Here is a 26,172-nt window from a genome sequence, read left to right as displayed (position 1 = left end):
CACAGGTTCAGTACTGACCCAAGTGATCTGGTTCTTAACTACTACAGTGTACAAAAATCTTTTGTAGAGGATCCATATCCAAATTTGCACAGGCCCCTGCTGTGCAAAAGCTCTGGCTTCTCATGAGATTACTTGGTTCCTGATGTATGACAGAAAAAAAAAAAAAAGGTATGTATTTCTCTGTAAGCTTCTCTTCAAACTGTGGCTGTCAATCTCTCAAAGAAAGAGCAAGCAAGGGAGGGAGGTAGAGGGAAGAGGGAAAAAAAGGCATGCACATTCGCACACATGAAGGAGCTAGAAGGCATTACTGATGATGGATACATAAGACACTGCGTTATGAAATCAAATTCCCAAATTCACCCTCCCCTTTTCATCTGTCTTTTATTTATGTACTGTTTGTCATATTCTGTTTTCCCATCTGGTGGCAGTTGTGTGCATCTGATGAATCCGACAAAACTTTTGACTTTGTATTCTTCTTTGGTTTCTTAGTTCATTTACTGCTAACTTCTTAAAAGCTTTTCTCAAAAGCAGCCACTTGGGTGACATGCTTCCACTTCGCAGGTGTTACACAGGTATTACTGCCTCTGTGCTGCCTGCCCTGTTGCGAAGCCCATCTTTATAGCTTCAAGATTACAGTAATAGGCATACACTATATGGAATAATATTCGCAAATGACCCCATTGTTCAGAATGCTGCATCCCCTACGTTTACTTGTGGCAATAAATCACATCACATTACTTCAGCTGTGGCAGATTTATACCTGCTTCCGATCAGTCAACGCATTGACTTTAAAATTTTGTTCTGAGTTTTTCATTACCTGTCTGAAATGTCCCTTTCATACCTATCAAAACTGGTCTCCATTTATACATACCCTCAGTCCCTACTTTCTAATAATAAATCTCAAATTCATCAGCCCCCTTGTCAGGTCTCTCATCCGTGGGTAGCAGAGCATTCACCTGTTATGCCTCTGAGCTGTGGGATTCCCTGAACTGAAGTTTCATCTCCAAATCCCCTGAGCTTTTCTAATCCCTCTTTGATTCACACTTATTAAAAATTACTTTTAATATTTGATCCACTACTGACACATGCTGTAGGCTTTACTGACATGAAAATATTTCTGTATTCTTTACAGAAGATGCAGTGACAATTTCAAGACTGAAAATGCATCTTATTGGCAGTCCACATAGATTCCAAGACTTGCCTTTCTTTGTCGTTCATTTCTGGGGTTAAACATTGTTCATTTGTTCAGGCTGTACCCTCTGGACCCCAAAATCTAAAAAATAAAAAATAAAAAAATGCAATAGTTATTAGTAAAATATCAAGAATAAAATGCAAAGCAGCGACTAAGCATGTAGTAGCAAAACTTCATAATTTGTAGAAGAGGTGCTTTACACAATGAGCCCAGGTGCTCCAGCACCCAATGATCCCAGGTGCTCCAGCACCCAAGCCCCATACGTGGACAAGACCACTTTGCCACTGCTTTTGATGGTTTGTCTCAGTCTGCATTTTATCATTTGCAGGAAGTGTGTTTGTTACAGGAGCCTACATGTTATGTGAGTACAATGAAGTGAAGCACACAGAGCTCTGAACTATATTAGGACTGTAATTCCTGAAAGCAGGTATAATCTTGGCTCAGGATCTGCATCCAAATGACCTAAGCTTCATCTCACTCCTTCGGGGTGAAATGATAGTTTCTTAAACCCAGTGCAAGCACAATATGAAAAGAAAACACATTTATGCTTTGGGTGCTTTTTTTTTTAATCCTTTCAAGTACATCTTATCCCACACATAAATTTATATACACACACTGCTTAGGATAAACTGGTGCTGTATCAGAGAATGCTAAAAGCCCATGTAAGAATTGATTGGAGAAGGTAGTTAGTAGGACATTGTCTGACAGTTTGGGTAAACCCAGTGGGGATCAGGCACAAAGGTTACTATCAGAGGGTGATGCTGTATAAAATTTAACAGCAGCTGAAGCTCAGAAAAGCATATTTGTGGGAAGTGACCTAAGAGGAGGATTTATTTTCTGATCATGAGAAATGGCTGCACTTCCAATTATTTTTGTTCCCTGACTGAGTTGAATAGAAGTCTTAGTAAAATGCAAGATCAAATGATTTCTCAAGCCTTGCATACCCTACTGAACCTCATGCACCAAGGCATTTCTTGGCTCTGCCTACACTCTGAATACTCCCTGGGGATTCTCTCCCCACAGCCCCACAGATGGGCCAAGGGTGGTGGGACATGCTGCCTGGTGCTGCTTGTTGCTGTGTTAATAGAAATATTGAACAGCACTGGGCTGAGGCAAAACCCAGGCAGAACAAATCACCAAATGATGATGATTTCTCATGTACATTTACATCCTCCCACCCACAGTTAAACATAGGCTATATATATTTATCTTTACAGACTGAGTTCCAGGTCAGCCTTTCCAACTTTTGGCCCGAGATTAATGTTGGGTTGCCAACCCAACTTACTGCAATACATTTACTCTCATAATTTATTGTTACATTGAATTTGTTTTAGTGCTCTTGAACTTCTTCATTGTTCTATGGTTTATTTAAAATCAACATTAATGGCTCAGAGAGTTTCTAGTAAGCTCTTTTAATACTCTTGGGTGCGAGTTATTTGGCCCCGTCAATTCAAAAAAACGTTTAGCTCTGACAGCTGCTGCTTAACATCCTCCCAATGTATTGATCGGATACGAAGTAGTCCTTATCACTGTCAAATATGAGTATATCATGCTGCTTTGTTCCAAACCACAGCAGGGATATTTACTGAGGTCTTTTGCCTTTTCTGCACTGTGGTTGACAGTTTTACCATCTTTGCCTATCATAACACCATCGTTGGCATTCCATCCTTCTGCTACACTGAAATAATTTCCTCCTCTTCATCTCCCATTATGGGCTCTCTAACTTTTTCAGACATATCTTTAATTACTAGTTAATGATACACACTCCTCCAGCAGTTTCCCAGCTTTCCAAATGTTTTGCACTCACCTTAATGAGGAATATTGTTCCCTTTTCCACTGATAATCCTTTCTTATGCCATTTTGGAAATATAATTCATTTATTTATTTGCAACACTGAAAAAGAAAAAAAAAATCAACCTTAGGTGTGGCTGATTGCACTACAGTTACTACTGTGAAGCAAGTCTATTACTGGTTTAAGCTATAGCCTCTTTGTAATTAATAAGCAGAATTATATTTATCTATCTCTCTCTATATATATACACACGCAAATATAAACTCTTATTCAATAATTGATTTTCACTTTAATAAGCATGTCATATTTTATTTTAACTTTAATTATAATGGATAAACACTGCCAACAGAAACTGAGTGCTGCTCTGAACACTTCTTCTAACAAAAGTGTTTGTCCGTGGAAATTTTTATTATTAAACATAAATATTTTAAGAAAAAATCTGCTTTCAGCTGAGTATTTTTAGTTAGAAAAATTAAATGGCTTTGTTTTATTGTTACAAAATAATGTGTGTTAATAATTCTCTTTCTTCTCCTCTCCTCAACTCAACTCTGCCTTCCCCCTCCCTTCCCTACCCTTCCCAAATCTAGCAAAGCTTTTTTTTTTTTTTTTTTGCCTTGTTGCACAACATGATTAAAGAGATCTGTGTCTGTATTTTAAGGAAGAACAGTCACAGCCAGCAGGAGGAGGTAGCAGGGTTCTTCTTGCCCTGGCTTCAGCAGCACTCTCACCTGGCACCTGAATACCCAATGGGTGGGAATTGCATGCTTTTGACTTCCTGCGGCTATTTGGTCTCACCCTGTTTTACCCTGCTTTGGGAGAGCACTGAGAGTGTCACTTTTATAGAGACTACTTAGGATTTTAATCAAAATGAGATATCTTCACGCTGTGCTGACTTCGCCTCTGCCTCGACACACTGCCTCCTCTTCACAGAATCCACTGCTCTCCACTTCTTTTCCTTTTGCTGCTCACTAAACTTACTCCTTTCTGCCTAAACATTCCTAAAATGTTTAGGAATTCAATGGCCATCGTACTGTTCTCTACTTTAGCAAACCACTTTCTCATTTTCTGTTATGTTTATTTAAAACACACGGCAAGGAGCTGACTCTCTCCTGTCTCTATCACACGTACCAAAGATAGGCCCTGTTTTTGTGTTCTTTTCATGACTCATCATGCTAAAGTCAATTACAAGTGTTAGAAGGAAAAAAGAGTCAAGAAATCTATTTTTCTTCTTTTTTTCTTGGTGAAAGACAGAAAAGTGTTGCCCACGTTTATACCACTCTTCACAAAGGCCTGTTGAAGAGACCTCTTTATGCATTGAGCAGGAATACCTGCTTTAAACCTGTTATGCAAGGTGTCATCAGATGATTACTTACTGCTCACTGTGGTCTTCTCAATTTCCCACAGCACCAATCCTCATGGTTTTGTATGATAAATGCCCACCATGACTCACAGTGTTTCAGGGATCTACGTAGTTGTGCTGGGGATAGTAAGCAAGGGACAACATTTAGGACTTTGAATTTATAGTTTAGAAACATGAAGAATGGAAAGTGCCTGTTTAGTTTAAGTTTCTGGCTGGAGAAGCTCCTCCAAGGATGACAGGCAGCTCTAGAGTACATACACAAGTGGCTGTTTAAAAATTTAACAAGTAGGCAGTGGAGGCTGCTATAATAGGTTGATCAAAGGCAAGAGTCAGCATCTTGACAGTGAATGAGTGGTAATAGCTACAATAGGGTTGGACTCTAAAAGACCTGGAAGGCAAAAGCAGTTATTTCTGATGCAATATAGAAAAAGGAAAGATGCAAGAGAGGGATAACAAAAGAAAGTGATCTTTTCAGCAGTATCCTCCACGGCTACAAGTGGAGCAGAACACTATTTGTCAAGGCCAGAGTGACGGATGTTGCTGTAGCTGAGATAAAAGGAGAGGCTGAATGAGCTGGATAGAAAATCTTCTGTATGGAAATCTTTTCAGAAGTGCTGAAGAGGAAGAAAGTGTCAGGGTGAGACAGTGTCCAGAAGACTCACTAGCCAAAATGAGCAGACCATGTTCCAGACTGACAGGTACAGGAGAAGGCAGCAGTCAGCGAGCTCTTCAGTTGTACTGAGCTTGCCTGATGGACCCATATGAGTGCAGGTGGTAAAAGTGGGGATAGATGTTAGTTAAAGAAAAATATATTATTAAGAAGATGACAGAAAAGGGAAATAAATTAATGTTTGAAGATAGCATTATTTAGAGGAAAAACAGGAGGAGAGAGACAAAAGACCTAGGAGCTTTTGGTAATCAGCTGAAGAAAACAGGAAGGGGTTTGTAGGGTTAATTTGACCCTGATTACTGAAAGCCCCATCAATTATTTTATTCCTTTGACTAATTACTTACTTACTATAAAGGCCTGCAATGGAACAGTCATCTCAGGACAGGGAGCAGAAGGGTCTTTTTATGCCAGCCTTAATAAATCACTATGGTTCAGCAAAAACAATCTGCAAGTTGGAGACAATCTGGGAATCTTCTCTGAAATGTAACCTATTGCCTTTTGTTTTTAATGCACCATTTTTCTTGTTCTAATATTTCGCTTAGTCATTCTAAAATATCCTCCTTCTGATTAGGTGTACACCACAAGGCACAATGGGAGTGCTGTCTGGTTAAAGACTAATTCTAAAACCAATTTAAATCAATGTGAATGTAATTTACTCTGTATATTCCTCTGACATTCCCTTGTCAGTTTTACCCGTTATTACAGTCAAGGAAGAATTATGCTATAGTTCCATTTTTTTCCACATATTACTGTTTTAAAATAACATCCTTATCCTCTGAATACATATTACAAGTACATATGATCCTTACAAAAAACTAATCCACTTACATCTCTAAGATCCATCCTGTGAACATACTAAGCTTAACCTAGCTTAAATTTTGGGGTCTAGAAGTTCTTAGTTGCAGTTATTGCAAAAATTTTAGTATCAAGAGGGAAGGTGAGGAAAATAATTCGTTGTACTTTTTATACTTTGAAAGAAAGAGTCTGAAGATGATCTTTTAAGAACAGAGAAAAGGAAGGCAGAGAAAGAAGAAATTCCAGGACAAGTATGGATGACAGCGCGAGATGCAATTAGCAGTTCAAGATGTATAGCTTTGGCTAGGACATGAAAAATAAATAGCTTGGGAATCATTGTGAAGAGCAAACTACAAGAGTTTGAAGCTAAATTTTAGAAGATCTAGAATGGAAGATTGGTTGATATAGAGAAGACAGAGGCAAATGGGACACCAGCATTCATTTAGAACAGGAAGAAATGAACCAAAGGAGATGGAGAATGAAGTACTAATGAATGAAACAAGAACAGATTCAAAAAAATTACCAAATGCTTGCAGAAAGAGATGGCAAGCTGCAGAAGAGAATTTGAATTGAAAATAACCTTCCACACTTCTTCTGTATAGAGATATGATGTGTTCCTAAGACACTTCTACAATTTCCCAAATCCAGTTGCTGCTTCATTTGCATAATATATATCCATTTTTACTGCATTAAATTCACAGTTGAAGTCACCTTGAAGACAGAAATACTGCATTTTTCTCTCATCTCAAATTTTTATGATATGCTTAGAAAGGACATCCCCAGGGCCCAGCCTATCTAGCCATTGCTTTAGCTTTCACTGTCTCTTCTGTCCCTCGGAATGTAGTCTGAGTTTCAGGTACTGCTGGGTAACAAGGAGGTAAGACTAGGACTTGTTTTGACATACACAGTTCCTTCTTATCAGTGGGAAAATAATAGGACAAATTTATCCCTTCTTATATCTGCACTGAAGGTCAGTGAAATTCCCCACAACTAAAGAGATCAATACATATAGATCTGCTCGCATTATTGAAACCAACCAACAGAAGAACAGTTTCTGTACTAAACAGTTCAGTAAATATAGGAAAAACATTTCCTTGAATATTGCAAAAAAAAAAAAAAAAAAGAGCTGCATGGGATATGGATTGGTGTTTTGGATTGCTAGTCTTTAACAAAACAGTTTCTAAGAGAAAACATCAAACAACAATTTCATAGAGAGATGGAATTTCTAGTTAGAAGAGAGACCCTAACCCCAGAGCTTGTGGCCAGAGCTCACTACAGGGTGGCAGATCCAGAATCGAAGCCCAATTTAGAGCAGAAATCTGAATGTGTGCATCTCGTATGCAAGCTCTAACCAGCAGGAGAGCTGTATATAGCAGGGCAAAAGAGAAGAGAAGGAAAAAAATGATTCCTTCTCTTTTGCAGCCTCTCTCTGCTATGCATACCATGCCAGCATCTCTAAAAGCAAAACTCCTGAAAGCCAAACTTCCTCATTCAGGTATACATGCTCACAAGCACATCAAACAACGGTGAGCTCAGCCTTTTGATCACAGGTCACCACAAAGTGCATGCTAATAAGCCTCCCATTCTGTAGTGGATCATAGTACACCATTCTTTAAACTTTTGAAATGTTTCTCAGAAATAGCCAGCCAGAAACAAAAGCAGAAAGAGCAGAGCATTCTTTTAACCAGGAACATCCTGCTGTTCTTTGTTATACATGTACTTAAAAACAGAGCGCTGATTCTTTTGCTCAGTTGCAGGCATTAGCCGGCATACAGAAATACATTCTGTGTGTTTCATTAATGTCAAGTATCTAGCAGCAAAATTTTCCCCTAGGTACAGGCATTTGATCTGAGATGCAGGAATGCTCATATAAAGGCAGCTTCATCAGTCCAAGTGTAGAAAGGTCTGAGCTTGTGTCTTCAGACATCACTGAAAACAGCAGACAAATGGTACTCACATAATAGTGCACGGTTGAAGAGGTCATCTAATCTGAATGCACAGGCTACGTCACCCAGCATCGCTATATACAGCACAGGAAGTGATCATTTCCCACAAACCTGTTTTCAAAATGTACCTGTGGGCCAAGATAAATAAATAAATAAATAAATAAAAATAAATCACAGTGCCACTCAGTAAGGAAGGGAGATAATGTACTAGGAAGTTACTTAAACATAAAGTAAGGTTTTTTTGTGTGTGTTTTGTACAACATTTTAAAATGGTTTTATACCAAGATCCTAATAATTGTACATTTTGGAGGTGTAAGGGGTGTGACTTTCACAGAAATTGTTTCCAGTTTCCCCTGTCTTCTGTTGCAGAGAAGAAGTCAATGTTTTATGTCAAGAAAGTGAGTGAGCTTTTTTTTCACTGCAAGAAAGTGGTAGATGAAATGAAGCACAGTGAGAAGCTGCTATTTCCAGTTCTAGCACTGAGAGTACCAGTGCAATCGTACTGTCCTCTTCCCATAGCCTCAAAGAAAGCATCTCCATCACAGCTATTTCATGCAGGGAGTTGAAAATAAGCAAAGAAATCTGGGACATTTAAGGAGCAAAGAGTGGGTTACAGAAAAGCTACAGAAATTTTTGAGCCAATCTTTTGCTACCAAGCAGTAATAACATTTCCTCATCTCCGAGTGATTGCGCTTCTCTGCATAACAAGTGGTACAATAAAGAACAGGCAGCCAGCGTGTGCCAGATCAAGAAAGACCTCTAGAGTTGACGTTCACACACAGGAGATGAGGCAATGCTCAGGTCACACACACAGGATCCAGGAATTTAAGTTGATGCTTGTTCATCAAACGATTTGAATAATATTTCTTTTGCCTTGTAGATTGCTTCTTGAAAAAGAGCTGCCATATACTTTTTTTTTTCCTTCTTTTCACACCATGAGAAGTGGAAGAGCAATTTCATATCTGATTTTCTATTGAATTCTTTTCTTAGTTTAGTTACAGCAGGCAGAAAGATAAAGCACTGAATTATCCAAATCCTTGTTGCTTATCATTGTTTCGTAAGGAAAAGCTTGTTTCTCTAGCTACCCCAGCTTATCCTCTTTACTTTTCTAAAGAAATACTGTGGGTTTTTGGCTCTTTTTTTACTCATTGCTTTTCCTTAGCATGGACAACAGTCTGACAATAAATGTGCCAGCAAACAAAGGTATTTACAAGTATAGATACAGAATGAAAATAGCACATTTCTGTAGAGGAAGATATTGAAAAATGTTCTTGTTTGTGTGTATACAAAGAAATATGATTAACAGAAAGCAACATACCTGACTGTTGAAATTTATTTACTAATAAAGATGGGTACCCTGTTTTGTTTCCACATGCCTCACTGGAAGTTACATCTTTAAAGGAAGTCCGTAAATCATCATCAAAAGCTAAAGTGCCCTTTGTCATTTCAAGGGAAGAATTTCTAGCTACGAGAAACAAGCAGAAGTGTCTTGACAAGACAATGATTGCTGGAAAGTTGTCCTTCTGGCTATTCTAATAAGTTGTCTGTGGAGACAAAGATCTGTTTGCATTAAATAGAATGTGTTTTATGCCAATTACTGGAAAGAACATTTATCCAGGATAAGATAAGCTTATATGTTAGGAGTCCACACACTTTGTATGCTGTCCAGCCTACAGAAACAGGAGAGAAAGGAAAAAAATCTCTTAAAAACAACTAAAGAGTTCATGGCCACTTTGAAAGTTCAGAATGAAAACATTGCTTGTTTGCATTAGAATCATAATATTCTATAAACTTCAAAAGTATTGTTTCTTATAACATTTGCAACTATAAAATGAAAAGCTGTAGGGTTTTTACAGGGAACTAGAAGAGTTGCAGAAATGTAAATGTTCTTAAGCTCATTTAAAGGTTTCAGAAAGTCCTTGATTTGAAGTGGTCATTTCATACTCACTAATTAAACTACCTGTTCTCAAGGTTTAGCTAATTACTAGCCATGTACTTATTTTTGTGCAGTGCAGATAGCTTTGGAAGTTGTTGAATTTAGGCCAACTTCCCTTGAAAAGTCTGAAATAAGAAAACCAAACTCTACCAAGTATGAACCTCAAAGTCAAGCTGTGAATTTGCACTTATATAAATTGAAAACAATTAGGAACTCTACTTGAACTGCCTAGGGCAACAGAGAATGGAAAAATAATAATAAAAAAATAGCAACAGCAGAGCAAATGAGAAAACCACTATGAACCCATTAAGGAACAGATTTAAATAATTTTAGATTCTTCTGCACCTATGGACCACAGCCCAATACTATCAGTTTGGTTTCCCATGCACTGCTGCAGGTACCTCCTGCACTTCTGCCTGATTCCTCTGCTAGTCCTTGAGTGCCTGAGCCATGGTCAGGGCAGCAGGTATAATGCAGTATCCTCAGTGCCAGCTGTGCTTTTTGCCTGGCCAGCCAAGCAGAGGAGGTGGTCACCGAGCCCTCCATGCAGCATTTCTGTTGTAGGGGATGTGAAACTCAGGTTCTCCCCCCTATTGAGGAGATGACTTGACTGCCTGTGTAGGAACGTGGTGCCCTCAGACCTGCTGCTGCCTGTGTGTAAAGATCAGGCACAAATGGAGAGGTGGAGGGACTGACAGAGTAAACGCGTACATTTTGTTGCCATAAGGAAAAAGGCTATAGAGAGGAAAATTACCAAGTTTCTCACATTTCTCAGTGTTATAATACATTTTTGTCCACTCTCAACTATCAGTTCATTATTTCAGTTCCAGTACTACCTGCCATGTTATTCAAGTACCACACAGTAAATTCGTGCTGGGTAGTTTCTCTCTACTCTGCTATTCATATTTCCTAAGGAGACAGCACAGTTCTTACAAGAAGAGGCATTTAATTCACAGCCCTGCCACGGGCTCCCTGCGTGACCATAGACGAGCCACTTAACCTTTCAGTGCTGTGGTTTTCCCAGCTCTAAAAAGGGAATAATAACAATGCATTTCTTACCTTTTATTCATTTTGTCTGCTTTGACTGTATGATCTTTAGGGTAGAGGTTGCCTGCACAAAGTTACAGTACTACAGTATTTATCAGTATAAAACTATCAGTCACTTGTGTAAAATAGTTCTGAATTTTGATTTTTGTGAATTGAATTGAAGTTCATCACTATCACAGGGAGTACAAAAGGTTCAAATGCATTTAAAAAGAAAGTAAATTGCTCCACATTGCCTGTACTTACAGGTACTGTGCTGTCAGCCCCTCTGTTACAGCGACGTTGAAGCAGCACTGTGGCTGGATCCTTGATTTTTGACAGCTGGGAATCCTACAGCCAGCGACAGGATTAGGGACTGCCTTGCCTCTGGATTCTCCATCTTTCTTGTTCAGCACATCATTAAAGTGATTTCAATGTAGACTTGCTGCTGCTATGTTCTTGCTTGATGCAGAGGTGATTATATGCGTAGCAGCTGAGACACACAATATTCCTCATTTCAGCACAGAACATGCAATAATAATTTTAGGGCTTAAACTGTTAGACTGCTATCAGTAGCCAGGTAATTTTTTATTATAAAGAAAGAAGAAGAGAAAAAGTGAAAGAAAGAGAGGAAGAGAGAGAGAACATTTACCTGCTTGCTGAGATTCCTGACCCTGCATTCAGATATGTCTAGAACAAGGCACAGATGCTAACTACACCGTCAGCCAGAGAATTTATGACTCTTTTTCAGGGTTGGTGGAATGGACACATTTGCTTATACTGAGACATAGCATGGTAAATGGTGGAATTGCCTGATAAACTTGTGGCAATGGAAATGCATTCGTCTCTATACTATCAATGATGCAATGGGGCCTTACTTAAGACACTAAGATTGTATGGTTTTATTCATCACTATGAAAGCCTCCCTCTCCCCGAAGATAGCATAGGACAACTGTACTTGGCTTGACACCCGTTTTTAAACAGTTCAGAAAGGCTGATTCACTCTTCCTAGTAAATTCATACTAAGATCTTGGGAAAGACAGCGGGAGAAAGTGAGTCTGGGGGCTGCGATGAAGAAACGCATCTCTTCCAACCAACAGTACTATTGCCTAATGTCCTTTCAAAGCTATAAAATGGGTAACAAAAACATTAGCAATTAGATATGTCACTACTATGAAAAATACTGTTTTGCCCCATTCTTAAGGCATCTGGGACTCTCTTAAGGTTGAACTTTTAAAAAAAGATCTCAGTCTGCCCTGAGATGTTTTCCTGATTTTTTTTTAACCTGCACACTCATATTTATTCTAAATTAAAATTCACTGGTGCAATTTGAATTTTGTGCCTAAGATTGTGGCTTACATTTGCAGAAATAACAAAGTTCCAAATGATAGGGATAATACAGCAACTATTTTATAAGATTGAACTCAGTACTCTATATTGCTGATGGCCCAGGTTTCTAGAAAGCTGGGAGGCTGAAGGTCCATACTTCCATTCAGGAAGAGAAAATTCCCTTCAAAATGCAGGTAGGAAAAGAACTTATCTATTTTTAAGAATTCCAAATTCCAGCTTTTTTTTTTTTTTTTAATCAGACGAGTGAGTTTTGTTTTTTCTTCAATTCTGTCCTCTGACACCTGTTTCTGACTAGCTTCTTTCAAAACTGAGCAGATCTGATTCAAAGACAGAGATAGAGAAGAAATTCTCACCACATTCACAAGTGCACACAAAAATCAGAGACTTAGAGCTGCATATTAATTCACAATCAAAGGTTTTTAATGTTATTTATCCTAATTTAGAAGCAACAGTGGTTTTGTGTCAAGTTTGTTATGGTTCACATTTTACAATGTAAAGCAGTCATACCAAAACATGATCTGGAATCAGGCTGCAAAGAAAAAAATAAATAAATATTCCTTAATATTAAAAAAAAAAAAAAAATACATTGAACTAAAATGAGAAATATTTACTTTTATTTTATATAGAGGTGCCCATTTAGATTGGCACAATTTAAAGTTCTACTTGCTACTCAGTTCAAGCAGCAATGATGCCAATACCATAGGAAGTAGTTTGGATTTTTCTGCTTCCCTGACTGAAAATGGTCACTACTGATAAGCTTGATGGTTTGATGTACTAATAACAGTTTTACATGTAAGCAGAGGTTCGTTATTTGCTACAAAGCTGAAAAAAGCAAAGTTTTTGTAGAGCAATATCACGCACATGTTTGCCCATGAAATATTTCCATCAAAAAAAAAAAGTGTTATTCAGTGATGGAGATGATTTTAGCCTCATGTCCTTCCTCTTCAGTGCATCCTAGAAGCTATGAACATAACAGAGCAAGACCCCTTCCTGTTAACAGGGGAATGGGCCAGAAGTTTTCGTCTCAATGATACAGCGGTGTTAATGAAATGTTACTTCAGTCATAATTGTTAAAGTAAACCTCGTGGTTCATATGCACCAAAACTACAAAGTCCTTTACCATCAAAACAAAACAAGAAAACAACAAACATAAGGCACAAGTATTTCTAAATATTTCATTGAAACCACAAATCATCAGAGGAAAACTGGTCAAGCAGTAGAGAAAAGCTGTTCATTTAGTAAACAACTGTAGATGGTAAAATGTAATTATCACAAAAGCAAACTTTACTAAGGGGATAACCGTGAAAGCTGTTAGAGTAAAAGGTTTCTTTACATTTTTAATCTGACAGCCTGAAAGCTCTCTGGAGAAAACAAATCTTAATGAAACCACACATGCAGAAGTTCTTTTCAGCCCTTGTTCTCCACTGTGCCTCACATAACAAGCTTTTAAAGCAAATTAAACTCATTTGTTTGCAATAATGACCACACATGGAAGATGAACAGACTTGCTCAGTATTTATTGGCAAAATAATTCTCGACTCACAGGATGACCAACTAATCTGGGTTCCACTTCTTTTTCCAGCCCTTGGAAATGGTAATAACTCTCTAAACTCACTTTCTGGAAGTGGCCAAGAGGAGAAACTAAAACCAGGTTCCATCTGTGGCCAGTTTTCTAACCTTAAATATAGAGCTAGAAGACAACTAGATAGAGGAGATAACAGATGTACCACTTCTACAAGCAACCTTATGTGTACAGTTTCTGCCTACATTGCCCCCCAAGACTCATTTTCCCACAAGCATCTTTAGCACTGTAAATTTTAAAGGGGAAAAACACCCTTCAAATAATAATAAAAAATAATAATTTAAATATGGCCATATACATCTTTGCCATATTGCTTACAAAGCAATAATTTGAGAGGTGCTAATTGGTTCTATCACTACTCAGTTCCCCAAAATATAAAATATGTAAAATTTGAACCATGAAAAAGAGATGAAGCATGGGACCAGTGAACAAAACTCCGTAGCCAGAGTCCTGTTAGCTTCTGGATGGAAGGGAGGAAGGGAGGGGGGGAGGAAAGGGGGAAGGGGGGAAGGGAGGAAAAAAAGGTTGATAAGAAATGTTGGAGATGCTTACTGACCTGTTTTTAGCTTACCAAAAAGAATCAAAGTGTAACACTTGAGGACCAGGAGGCTTGGAATAACCAGAAGCAATCTGTACTTCCACTTCCTTACTTCCCAAGGGAGTAATTCTGTATATCCCTGTTATGCATGTCAAAGCCCAGCCAACCTTTTGAAGGTCCAAAAGGTCTTTTGAGAAAGATTGGGAATTGTTTCATCAGTTTAGTCTGTCCTTTTGGGAACATGCAGTTTGATGCTCTGAACATTCACATTCATTTATTGCGTTCCCAGTCCCCAAGGACCAGAAGTTCTTTGAACCAAGAAATCAGCGATGTTGCCTGTGTAGTTTATTTAAAGACCAATCTGCTCTTGGTAAGTGACCTTAGTTCAGCAACAAACGTTTGATTAATAATTCCAATGACATTGCTTCACATTTAGTACTTGATTCTACTGCACTTTTCCAGGCAAAGCTCCCACCAAAGTTAAACAGAGTTATACACTTGTAGAGATGGTTGCTTTTAAAGTAGCACATGTTCCTTTATGTATGGATTAGCAGTTTGTTTGTGGTATCTTAATCACTTCTCTTGATATGATTGAGGAGCCCCCATCGTCTTATGTTTCAGGGCCAAACTATCCAATTGATTTTTAAGCAAACCTCCCATTGATTTCAGTAAGAAACTCTGCCTTTAAAAGAGAAAGAAAAAAAAAAAAAAAAAACAAAGAAAAAGAAAAAGAAAAGGAAAAAAAAATCAATTGCATATTATGGCCCTTAGAAAGTAAACAGGATAAGAGAAATCATTTGAAGATGTTTCAGGCATTGCAAAGGGAGTTTGTTTCAAAACATGAGGAAACAAGACTAGTAAATTGTCTGAATTTTCTTATTGATCTCCAGGCACAAAGAATGTATAAAGAGCAAATATACAATGTTCATATTCCCTCAGTCTGAGGGAAAGAAACATTAAACCTACTAAAATTACAGTGTTAACTATGTCCAGTGCACAACTATAACAACAGCTGTTTAACAATGACCTTTGCAAGTGACTTCAGTTTCCTTCAGATCAGTTACTTCTCAGCTAAACTTGGACAAAGAAAATACCTTTCTTCTAACCTAGAACCACTGAAATTTTAAGGTTGTTTTATTTTTTTTTTTAATTTTAATAGAAATAAGTTGCCATTTGTGCAAAAATTTTAGGTCCAGAACACATTTATTTTATCAAAATCAGGAAAAAAATATCTAGCAAATGTTGAGAAAATATTCAGGTCCTATTAACATATTTTTTTTTCCTGAATGAAAAAAAACATAGTTCACTGAAAAGATCACTCAAGCTCTTTCTGCAGTTTCACCTCTTGTTGGTCCTGCCTGTGAAGTAGCTACAAAACTCCAGAACTGACTGTTTCCCTTCTCCAGAGCATCTCTGACACTTTGTCTCTCAAAACCCAACAAAACTTTATGGTACATCAGTCTGTCAAATAAAATCTCTAAAAAAAATCTCTTCCATTTCTTGTTCACATGGTGTTTAGCTTCACTACAAAATAACTGTCCTCATTGGGTTATTCTTCATGCTAGTATAGGCAATTTATTGTGATCACCGGTCTTGTAAAACTATCAGAGCCAAATGGATGGTAGCTATCTACGGCACCCAGAAAGTGTAGACTCATTTCTAACCAAGCACGGAGAACAAGGAGAGGCAGCTTGGGTCTATGTGCAGCCAGCCATGTGTATATCAAATAGCACTTAGACTCATTAGTAAGCTCCTGTTGATACCTTCTTCATCTGTTTGCTGCTATTTCCACTATAACAAAGAGTGAAAGAGAAGATGCACTTAAGCACTATGCGAGTCCTTTGCACAGTCTACAGCCCGAATGCATTTAATCCCATGCATACAGACTGGTGTCACGACTGTCAAACTACAGCTGTATCTGTAAAGCTGAAAATTTCAGTTGCTGTGTCTGAAAGGAAGAATCAAGGTCTCTAGATGGGCCTATAATAGACACACTCTCTGTATATTGACACAGGTAGGTCTGTAACATATGCTCAGCAGTAGGTTACGTGTTACCTCTGACAATATCAAACAGTATTATTCTCTTCACTTCCCCTTCTTTATTTGTGCTTGGATAGAAGATATTTGATCTTTCTTCCTTAGGAAGATCAAATTCACATTCAAATTACAGCAAGAGGAGAGAGATGTACTCCTTTCCTGTCCTGGTATGGCAGTACGAGTGATCATAAGCAGGAAAGAAAAGATTTCCCTCCATACAGAATTTCCTCATTATCCTGCATCTTTATGCCGTGTTCCTCCCCCCATCAAAAAATTACGGAAGCTTAAAAATGTATAGACTGTACAAAAATAAAATAATAAATATATATGTATTGAGCTACTAGTAATTTGGTAGTTTCTTTTCTTTGTTTCAAATTGTGTTGGTTTTGCCAGCAAGTCAACAAATAATATTTTTTTATCCAAAAATGTAGTGAAACAAGAAATAAATCTAAATAAATGGCTAATTGAATAAAAGGAAAGATCTATGCAATCAACTCCACCCTGTGAAAATACTTGAGTACCCCTGTGGGTACTCAATGATTCTTCTCCCTGTCCCAAGAGAGAAAACATTGTTTTCAATATTAACTTTCTCTCCCTTCTAATCATTTGCTCTGACTGTCCTACTGGCTAAACAAGGGGAACTCCCCACACACACATGCACAGCTTCCATGGGACAGCTTTCCTAAGAAAACATGCAACCACTAAAATAGAAGAGAGACAGAAATTACTCTGCAAACACAATGGTGATAAAGCTACCTCTCCAGACTTGTCTTCAAATGCTATGTATTGACTATTCAAGGAGAAAAATAAAAATGATTGAGATGTTATTTTGTCTCAGAGTGAGGCTGAAAATGCAGTACCATCTCCAATAAAACTCTCAAGGGGATTTTTAGCTTGCAGTCCTAGCACACATTCATGATAGATGAATAATCTATGGATTCCAAGGTCTGTACAAATTCATGTACATGTTACTCCAGGGCTGCTCAAAAAATATAGAAAGAAGCTGTCACAAAGTATTAGCTTACAGGTTAGCTTTCAAATGAGCTTTTAAAGGCAGATATACATAACAGATTATAACAGTTCAAAAATGCAGGTTAGTCAGAAAAGTAATGGGAATTCACACAATATATATTTTAAAATCTGTTTTGCATTTACCTGAGAGATTCAAACGGTTCCTACAGAGCAATTATGGCAATCCAGAAACAGCACATTTTAGGACAATGCTGTGCTAAGAAAAAAATATGTAAATATTCAGAACACTGTTCACACTACAAGAACCTAATTCAGAATTCAAGTTGAAGCTGTGTCCTGAATGCATTGTGCCTGGAGATTGGCCTTTCCTGCTGCTCTGAGACCAGCTGAAAGCGAATCATAGCATGTGATCCTAGGGAAAGAGGAAATTTTTATTTTATTTTTTGTTATTCAAAACAGAATTCTTCTGAAACTGTGGCTGCAAAGTGACCCCTTGAATTTGTTTAAATTTCAAATGCATCTCCTTTCTTGAGTGGTAGCTTAGTATTTAGTAAGAGGGAGAAAAGGGTGATTCCACTTTTAAAAATAGTTTTGGTATAGATGGTGAATTTCAAAACACTCTACTTTTTCTACTGTTATCTCAGAGTGCAAATGTCACAGAATAATTCTGCTGTTATTTTTCCACATTATTTCTTGAGTTAAAAGACCTGACTGCTATACATTGCAGGGTTGTTGATTTCCATTGCAATTTCTCTGCTTTCAAGCTTACATAATTTGCTGCTTTGTCTGTCACCTTCATACCCAGCCGCTGTTTCCTTAAATATCAAAGTAATAAAGGCAACTTTTAGGGATGCTTTATACTTAAAACAATATCATATGGCAAACAAAGTCCTTGTGTTGTCAAAGCACAACAAATTGCAGACCATATCTTTTTTCTTATTTTGGTTCTGTTCATCTGTGAGCTAAAGTATTCTGGTATATATTGCTGTACTGTTTGCATTTGAAAATCACCGAGAAGCTTTATCAAATGTCTCTGTAGTCATACAAGATGATCTAACTGAAAGAAAGATCATATAAGCTATTGTTAGAAGCAAAGGACAAGTTAGTGAAACATGATAAAACAAAAAAGTGAGGTAGCAAATGAATCAGAAGAATTACCCCATCACAGAGTGTCTGCCACTGAACTAAGGTTACATAGCAACAACAAAACCGTCTTCAGATAATCCACCTAGCTAACATCATTGATTCTTCAGTTCAAAAAGATGCTGGTCTTTGGGGACTAGATATAAATGCTGGTGTTCAGAGCATCAAAACTGTCTGCTTCAGAAAGGAGTGCTCAGGTGGATGAAGCAATTCCAAGACCTTCTCAAAATACCTTTTGGCCTGTTAAGGAGCTGGATAGCATTTGCTGTGCAGTGCAGGGATTTGCGAAGGAAGATTCCTTAAGATTGACACAGCAGAAGTTTTTGACTCATGCTAGTCCTGGCTGTGGGCATGGCACCTGTGTACAGGGCAGAATATGCAAGCTTTGCAGTGGAGAAGGTTAGTTGGCACCAAAGATAGATAAAACAACCAAAAGGTGCTTGCAACAAGAAAGACTACATAAAATGAGGTCACACTTTTAAGGGAGCAGCAGCAGCTCTCTTTCTCTCCTCAAGGCTCTGTCCATTTTAAACAGGGTCTGTCTAAAGAGTAATAGAGATTGGGTTTACTCTCCTCCAGCCCCTGTAATGTATTCCTAGAACCTGAAGGTACATTAGTCTTTTTCTTAGCTGCACTACAAACAAAATTGTATTTAGACTTCAGTATCTCTAAAATAGGAAAGAAAAAAAAAAAAGAAAGAAAGAAAAAAAAAAGACAACAACCCTCTCCCAAAGAAAAGCAGAGATACAGAATAGAAAGTTCACTGGAACCTTTATTTGAAAAGAGTGATCCTTTCCAAGATGGGTGTTTGGCTTGGATGTGTGCACACAGCCACAAATAACAAGCAAAGCTTACCATTTCTTGGGGCTTACATGAGAATCCTTCTGATTCTTCTAAAAGACTGCTTGGTATTGCAGAAACTGATATTTTGAGTGTTTTTGTTGTTGTTGTTGTTGTTTATGAAAGAGGAAGAATAATTTTCAATTGGTTTCTCTGGTGTTCAAGTAGCTCAGAAGAGAAATTTACATGTGGGTGCTGACTTATGCTATTGTCTATCGCTTTATTTCTGTTTATTTGTTATTATATCCTATTTCTTCTTATTTGCTAATTAGAAGAAAACATGATCAAATCTTCCAGTTTGTGAAGTATTAAGCCAAAACATCTCTAGTCAAAGTTTTAAAAAAGTATTTCATAGTTTAAGCATCAGTATATATCAATAACTTGTAACAGATGGAAAAAGCTGACTTTCCATGCAGAGACTCCTATTGTATCAATCAAATGAATTTTTAATAGCCTTATTCCCCTTCCTGTCTGTACAGTGTCTAACCATCATTGTGCACATACACAGTAATGGAAATGTAGATAGGTGGTATAAACAAGATGCTCTTTAAGATATGGAAGGGCATTTATTTTTATTCCTCACTTGTATTTAGATTTTCCATCTGTGAACAGGACAAACATCTGCTCATAGACAAAAGAAAAATCATTTTTATGACAGCTTTGTATCTCAGTATTTCATGGAGCTGAAAAAATAAACTATTTTTCTTCAGAAGGATAAAAATGTTCACCTGGGACAACCATGTTCCCTGTCACAAACACTGAGTATGAATCTTGAACTATCATTCAGACTTTATTATGGCACAGTTCCACTTTTAAAAGGGATGGATTGCATTCTAAGTCTGCAACACTGCCCATGGAATTAGCCTCTTCTTTTAAAACAAATTTTAAAAGAAGTGATGAAAATTGCAGGTTTTCAAATGTTAGCTATTCAGCTAGAAGAGAAGCTGCATAGAAATCTACCTTTGGGTAGAGCTGCTGTGGCAAGACCAGTTTCTCACAATTATAGTATCACTCAAACACCCTTGGGACACTGATTCCATTATATTTTATTGTTCCTGAGTTCAGTTAAGTTCTTTAAAGACAGCATTTTACTAATCAAGCCAACAGCAATTCTGAAAATGTTGTAGCAATCTGTATTCTTTATTAAGCATGCATTTGCTGACTAAACAAATGACTCTTGTTTATTTCCATAAGATAATAGCTCTGATGCTATATTGTCTCCAAGCCTATTGCACGATTTGCTGCCACAAAGAAATAAGAATTTTGGCAATGAACAAGATCCAACTGCAGAACAAAACTGTATTTTCACAGAACCCACCTGATCACACCCATAAAATAGCTATATTCTGCTACTCTGTATTAACAAGGCTGAACATTTAAGTCTATTAAGATGCATTTCATTACCTCTGCCAAATGCAAATGACTTTCAACCTTTTCAGAGCAGTAAGATTTATTGTACGGTTTGAAGAATGATTGTGCCTCCTTTCTTATACCAACAGGATTTGTTTTCATGAGTACATTCCCAACAACTTAGTAGCTATAATTCAGTGGGCTTGATATACTCCTGTAAATATTTGCAAAGGAATTTGAGTAACAGCTCTGGCACATCCACTTTGATTTACTGAAAGATACTTGCAGGATTGCTGCCACGAATCACGGTATAGTTCACATTGTCAGTAGTGGAGTAACTACACAGTTATCAAATACCACACAACACAGAGAGTAACTTAGTTTATCACTCCTGTTACAAATAAGGATGCTGTTTTATGATAGGATGAGAGTTATGGCAAAATGTAATTTTTATGAGTAAATTTTAATCCTACCCTTTGATACATCACAAAAATAGATTATAGAATTAATAAGCTTAGTGTAAACATATGAATGTGCCCTAGCATATGTAGATCAGAAATGAAATTAAAGTTCCAGTCCAAGTTCAGAATACATAGAAGGTTTTGTAAGACTTTAGCCTGATAGGTTCATTTCCCCATTGAAATGGAAAATTGTCTGTACTATTAAGGCATCAAAACTTCCCTCAGAACACAGTTAACATCAAAAGACTACAATCAATGCTACTCAGCACCTTCTGTTCTTTGTGCCCTCCCCACACCCTCTCTTTACGATGGTGAATGAAGCAATGCTGTAGCTGCTGTTTCTTCCACCCATCACACCATGTTCCTTGTCCTCCCCCCAGCCAACAGGATAGATGTAGAACAACTCTAGTAAGTATGATTGATAGGGGAAGCATGTGTACAATAGGTCTATCCCACTACACTAGTACTTGCTAATATAAAGATGAAAGCACAATAGCTACTCTGTTCCAAGCAGTGACAAAAGATGTTCCTCAGTCACCACTGGGGTACTGAATAGTAGAGTAATCCACCCTGATACAACAATAAAGTATAAAATAAAAGTACGATACTGATCTCATTGGTTCAGTATTTATTTTTTTCCACTTGTAGATACCCCAAAATGATACCAAACCTTTAGTAATAATTCCTCAAAAAGGAAGTTCTTTTGGCATAAAAACACATGTATTGCCCAGAACTGGCGTGCCCAGTTGTGTAATCTTCCAAACTACACTTTTTTGTCTTTGTCAGCCTCAAATCTGAACTGTATAAAAAGGTTCTGCAAATAGGCAGTATTTTAAAATAAAGGTTGTGCCTGTATCAGGAAAGAATCCTATAGATTTAAAAGTCTTGAACTGGATTTGAAACAGTAATATGAAGCCAGTGGATATCTGGAGGTATTTCCACTCTTCTACATTCTATAGATACTGTTAATTCATTAGTTATCCTGTCATCATAAAATAAACACACTTTGAAAGCCTAGAGGACAGACTGTGTAATGCCATCTTAATAATTCTGAAACTCTGCTCCAAGGATCAAGCATGGGAATTATTTGAAGCTTATTTCAAGATGGAAAGAGGCATTGAATAATAGCAGGGAGTTTAATAGGGAGAAACTCAAGAGCACCAGGAAGACCACAATTACTTAGCAGTGGCTTGGGAAAAATCTCTATCTTCATTTCAAATACCATCTCTGGAACTGTTGTAATTCCCCTCAAATATAAATATGATCACCCACTTAGAATCCAATTCTGTTGTAAGAAGGCTGTAGACTCAGAAGGCATAAACAAAAAGCATATTAACAGTTAGTCAAGAATTACTTCCCCAAGTGGCCTCAGATTGCCTTCTCCAGAAGGCCTTTAGCTAATCTTTTTAGCTGTAATGAGGTCTCTGGGACAGAAGCGTATTGCTTAGTTTGGAAAGTAAATGGCAGCATAGACCCATCCGGTTTTCAAGAGGGTCTGGGAGTTTCAGGGCATCAAATGGGAGCCTGACTTCCCTCCACACAAACAGAGGGTGAGGCTATGCCTCTTTGAAGTCCTCACCCTCACTGCTGGATTGGTCAAAATTGATAGCTTTCTGGAAATAGTAGTTACTCCACACATGGGCTCTGAGCAGCATCAAAATAGGCTACATTTAGAGGCATGGAAGGACCTTGCAGACCAGCTCCAGAGCTTTACTTGTGCTGTATCTTTGGGCTGCAGATAAAACCATGGGGCAGGGAATATTGTGAGTCCTTGAGAACTCACTGGCAAAAAAAAAAAAAAAAATCTCCTTCCATTGAGAGGAATGATTTTATGTGCTGGCAATAACCTGATTTTCAGAGAGCCTAAGTCCCTACTGGTGTAACTGAATCACCAGTTATCCTACCTCTGAGAAGATCAGTCACTAAGGCCTTCTGGGAACATCACAGCCACAACTGCCAATGTGATCTGAAGCAGAGACTTCAAGATATGCTTCTGATAAATTCCAGTCAGAATACATGTACAATACCTTCATCATTTCTATATGTAAAACTCACATAACTCACTGTCTCTGTGAAGCAGTCTTCTACTGGTTCAGAATGCAATAGTTATCGTGCACTAAGCCTGGATAGCAATTACAGGAATAGACATTTGGGGTAAACCTATTCAGGGAAATGCTTACAATGGAGAATTCTACAATGGAGTACTAATTACATGTCCAGTTATCTTCATTACGTTCTGGCTTTGACCTGAAAGTGAGACTTTTTCCTGGAATTAATATTTTTCTTTCTTTCTTTCTGCTAATGACAGATGTTTCTTTGTTGTTGTGTTCATTTTCCATACTTGATATATAAAGCATAGTTTACACTGGGGACTAAACAGGTAAAGCCAAAGCATGCATTTTTATGCTTTGGACAATCCCTCCTTTTATTTTGAACACTACACTTTGTTAAAAGGAAAAACTTTACATGACATTTGAAAGTAGACATGGATGCATGTAACGGATTTTTCCCCTGATGCTATTTGAGGCATAAAACATTGTTCTGTTTTTGTAACACTACCTGGCCAGAATCTATAAATGTGTACAATACTATTTAGAATAAAATAGTCTAGGGTCACTTTTAATATAAACACTGCTTCAGCTTGAGGCCTACACACACTAGACATCACCAAAAAATAAATAAAAAAGTAAATAAAATAAAAAAAAGAAATTGAATGAAAATCACAAGTACAGCATCACTTCATGAGGTTTCCTAAGTCATGTAATTACATCAAAGTACACTGAGCTAGAGCTACAGCAGTTCATATTAACTCTGTCATAGAAACACTCAACTCAAGTGGGTCCTCTACCCTGCAATCCTATCTTAGAAGCATATTATTCAAGTTCAGTAACATTTTGCTAGAGTAGTACAGAAGCTTTCAGAGATCTGCTTAAAGTCATCATATGTTCCCAGAGTAGACACTATATTGTTATTATCTTTTAAACAAAAATAATGTTCATGATCAAAAAGAGAGTTTTACACTATGCCACCAAGGAAGATTTAAGGGTTGACACCAGATTGATGTGATTCCCTGTGAATTTACTAACCTCAAAATGTTTGTAAATAGGAACAGATAGGTCCAAGTTAAACAAAGACTTTCAATTTGTACCTCTCACACAACCTGAAAGCAAACAGTTAATTAGTGATATGATATATTATATTGTATGATCTTCAAAATCTTAATGTGAGATTTAAATTCTCAACAACAGAACTGGCCAGTAGGTATCAATGCATACTGCCAGATGGAGATTTTTACATTTCTGCTTAAAAGCACTGGAAAGATGTGAAGTTCTCCATCCAAGCTGTTCCACATGCTGACTTCAGCATAAAGTTTTACTGAGGCAAATGTAAGAAGCTGTTAAAATAAGGTGCTTGAATCCCTTAAAGGAAGACAGATTTATTTTGGAGACCTGCAATATGCCAGAGATGTAAAAGTTTCACTCCTGGATAAATGGGGCATAAAGTCTTCCTTTCTTGATTATCATGAGGACATTTGGCTAGATTATCATCAAGCGTATGAGTGGAAGTGCTGCATGCTGACCAAAACCTAAGAATTGAAAGAAAAAATTTCTAATTTGAAGACTCGCACATTAAATTATTAGTAACATTATGTTCTCTCCTTTTTTTTTAATAATCATCATAACCCTGGTTCTAGGTCTTCACAAGTAAAACTACAAAATCATCTTACTTGCAGACTATGATCTCCTTTTTCCCATACTCAGTTGTATCAAATTACTAAAATACAATCAAGTGACATCCTGTATGTCACGTAGTTCATGTCAGATAATCCAGTACGTGTATCTTGCTACTCATTTAAACCACTGCACTACTGGTACTAAAAAAATGAATTTAGAGTGGCAGAACCAAGTTGTATCTTTTAAATCATACACATGCATACAGATACATATACATAACTTTGGAAAACATGTAAGGTTGTAATAGGCACCTCAAAAGGTCTACTCTTGTGTAATATTCAGGTGACTAACATGTGAGGTAGACATCAATTCAGCTTAACCTGTTTTGCCCTTGACAAGACTACAAATCCTCACAGAATTAAATAGTATTAATGAACCTTGGATTACATTCAGAAAGCTAGGCCTGGCAAAAAAAAAAAAAAAAAAAAAAAAAAAAAAAGGGAGCTTCAGTTCAATTGAACATTCATTATGAAGATATAGAAAAGTACACAACATGAGTGTATTTGAGGAAATACAGCGATAGCTAGCAAGCCTCTTCAGAACCAACAGGGTTGACATAATGACACTATACATCATACTCTTCCCAACTATAAGGCAAGAAGATTGACCAGGTAACCAAGAGGAGAGGGGGAAAAAGGGAAAGAGAAGGGACATAAAGAGCAATTTCCTAGTAAAGCATTCAAGAGAAAGACATTGCTCTTGTGTACCTATCATGCACCTTTTAATATGGAAAATACAGTTTTTAGTTTGCATCTGCTAAATTTAGTTCACTGTCACTTCATTTGCATAAGAGAAAAGAATTAAAATGAATTCCTGAAAATGATCATACAGGACTTCTCACAGGATTTTATTCATTTATACACAGACCTATTAGCATCAATCCAGTTCAATGAGCTCATATGAAATGTTAAATGAAACTTGTACATTTTCCAAATTGCTTTCATTCAAGCCAATTGGATACTTTAACTCAAAAACACTGAAAGAAGCAGGTATCCAAAGCAACCGTAACTCAATTAAAAGTTCTTCTGTCCTCAAAGTTTTTGTAAAAGGGTTCTGCATACGGTAAAACCTTATGACGACATGCTGTACTACAGAAAATCAGAAGGAGCAATAGGTTGACAGTATAATGCAACAATCCATGGACCTTTTTAACTCTTAATTAGACAGCAGTTTTTATACTTTTTTTCTAATGACACATTTTTTTCCTTTTCTACCCACCTGTTAGAGAGCAGCTGCTGTAGCCCATGTATTCCACCCAGGTGTGTGATGTCTGAAGTGCACCAGTCCTGGCCATGCAAGGCAAGCACAGAACAATGACAGGACTTCATCAGATTCTGGAGTTTAGTGTCCTTCCATCTTCAGACAGACAGTTGAGCCCTGGTCATGTCAATGTTGCCACCACTTCCATGCTGTTGCAAGATCCTGAAAAATAAAGTCATGAGTTCCTTCTG

At 37.4% G+C, this 26,172-nt stretch overlaps 1 long non-coding RNA gene across 1 annotated transcript; it reads right to left on the bottom strand.

Annotated features, from left to right (window-relative positions):
• LOC106019569 (uncharacterized) lies at positions 1 to 26,172 on the bottom strand. Its single transcript, XR_002405694.4, has 6 exons — positions 25,940 to 26,172; positions 10,982 to 11,207; positions 7,767 to 7,883; positions 4,358 to 4,461; positions 3,000 to 3,085; positions 1 to 1,273 (listed from the first exon to the last, which is right to left on the bottom strand). It is a non-coding gene; the product is annotated as an uncharacterized lncRNA (long non-coding RNA).

The sequence above is a fragment of the Anas platyrhynchos genome, chromosome 1, assembly GCF_047663525.1.
Source record: "Anas platyrhynchos isolate ZD024472 breed Pekin duck chromosome 1, IASCAAS_PekinDuck_T2T, whole genome shotgun sequence".
Taxonomy (NCBI): Eukaryota; Metazoa; Chordata; class Aves; order Anseriformes; family Anatidae; genus Anas; species Anas platyrhynchos.
This window is presented reverse-complemented; position numbering and strand designations above follow the sequence as displayed.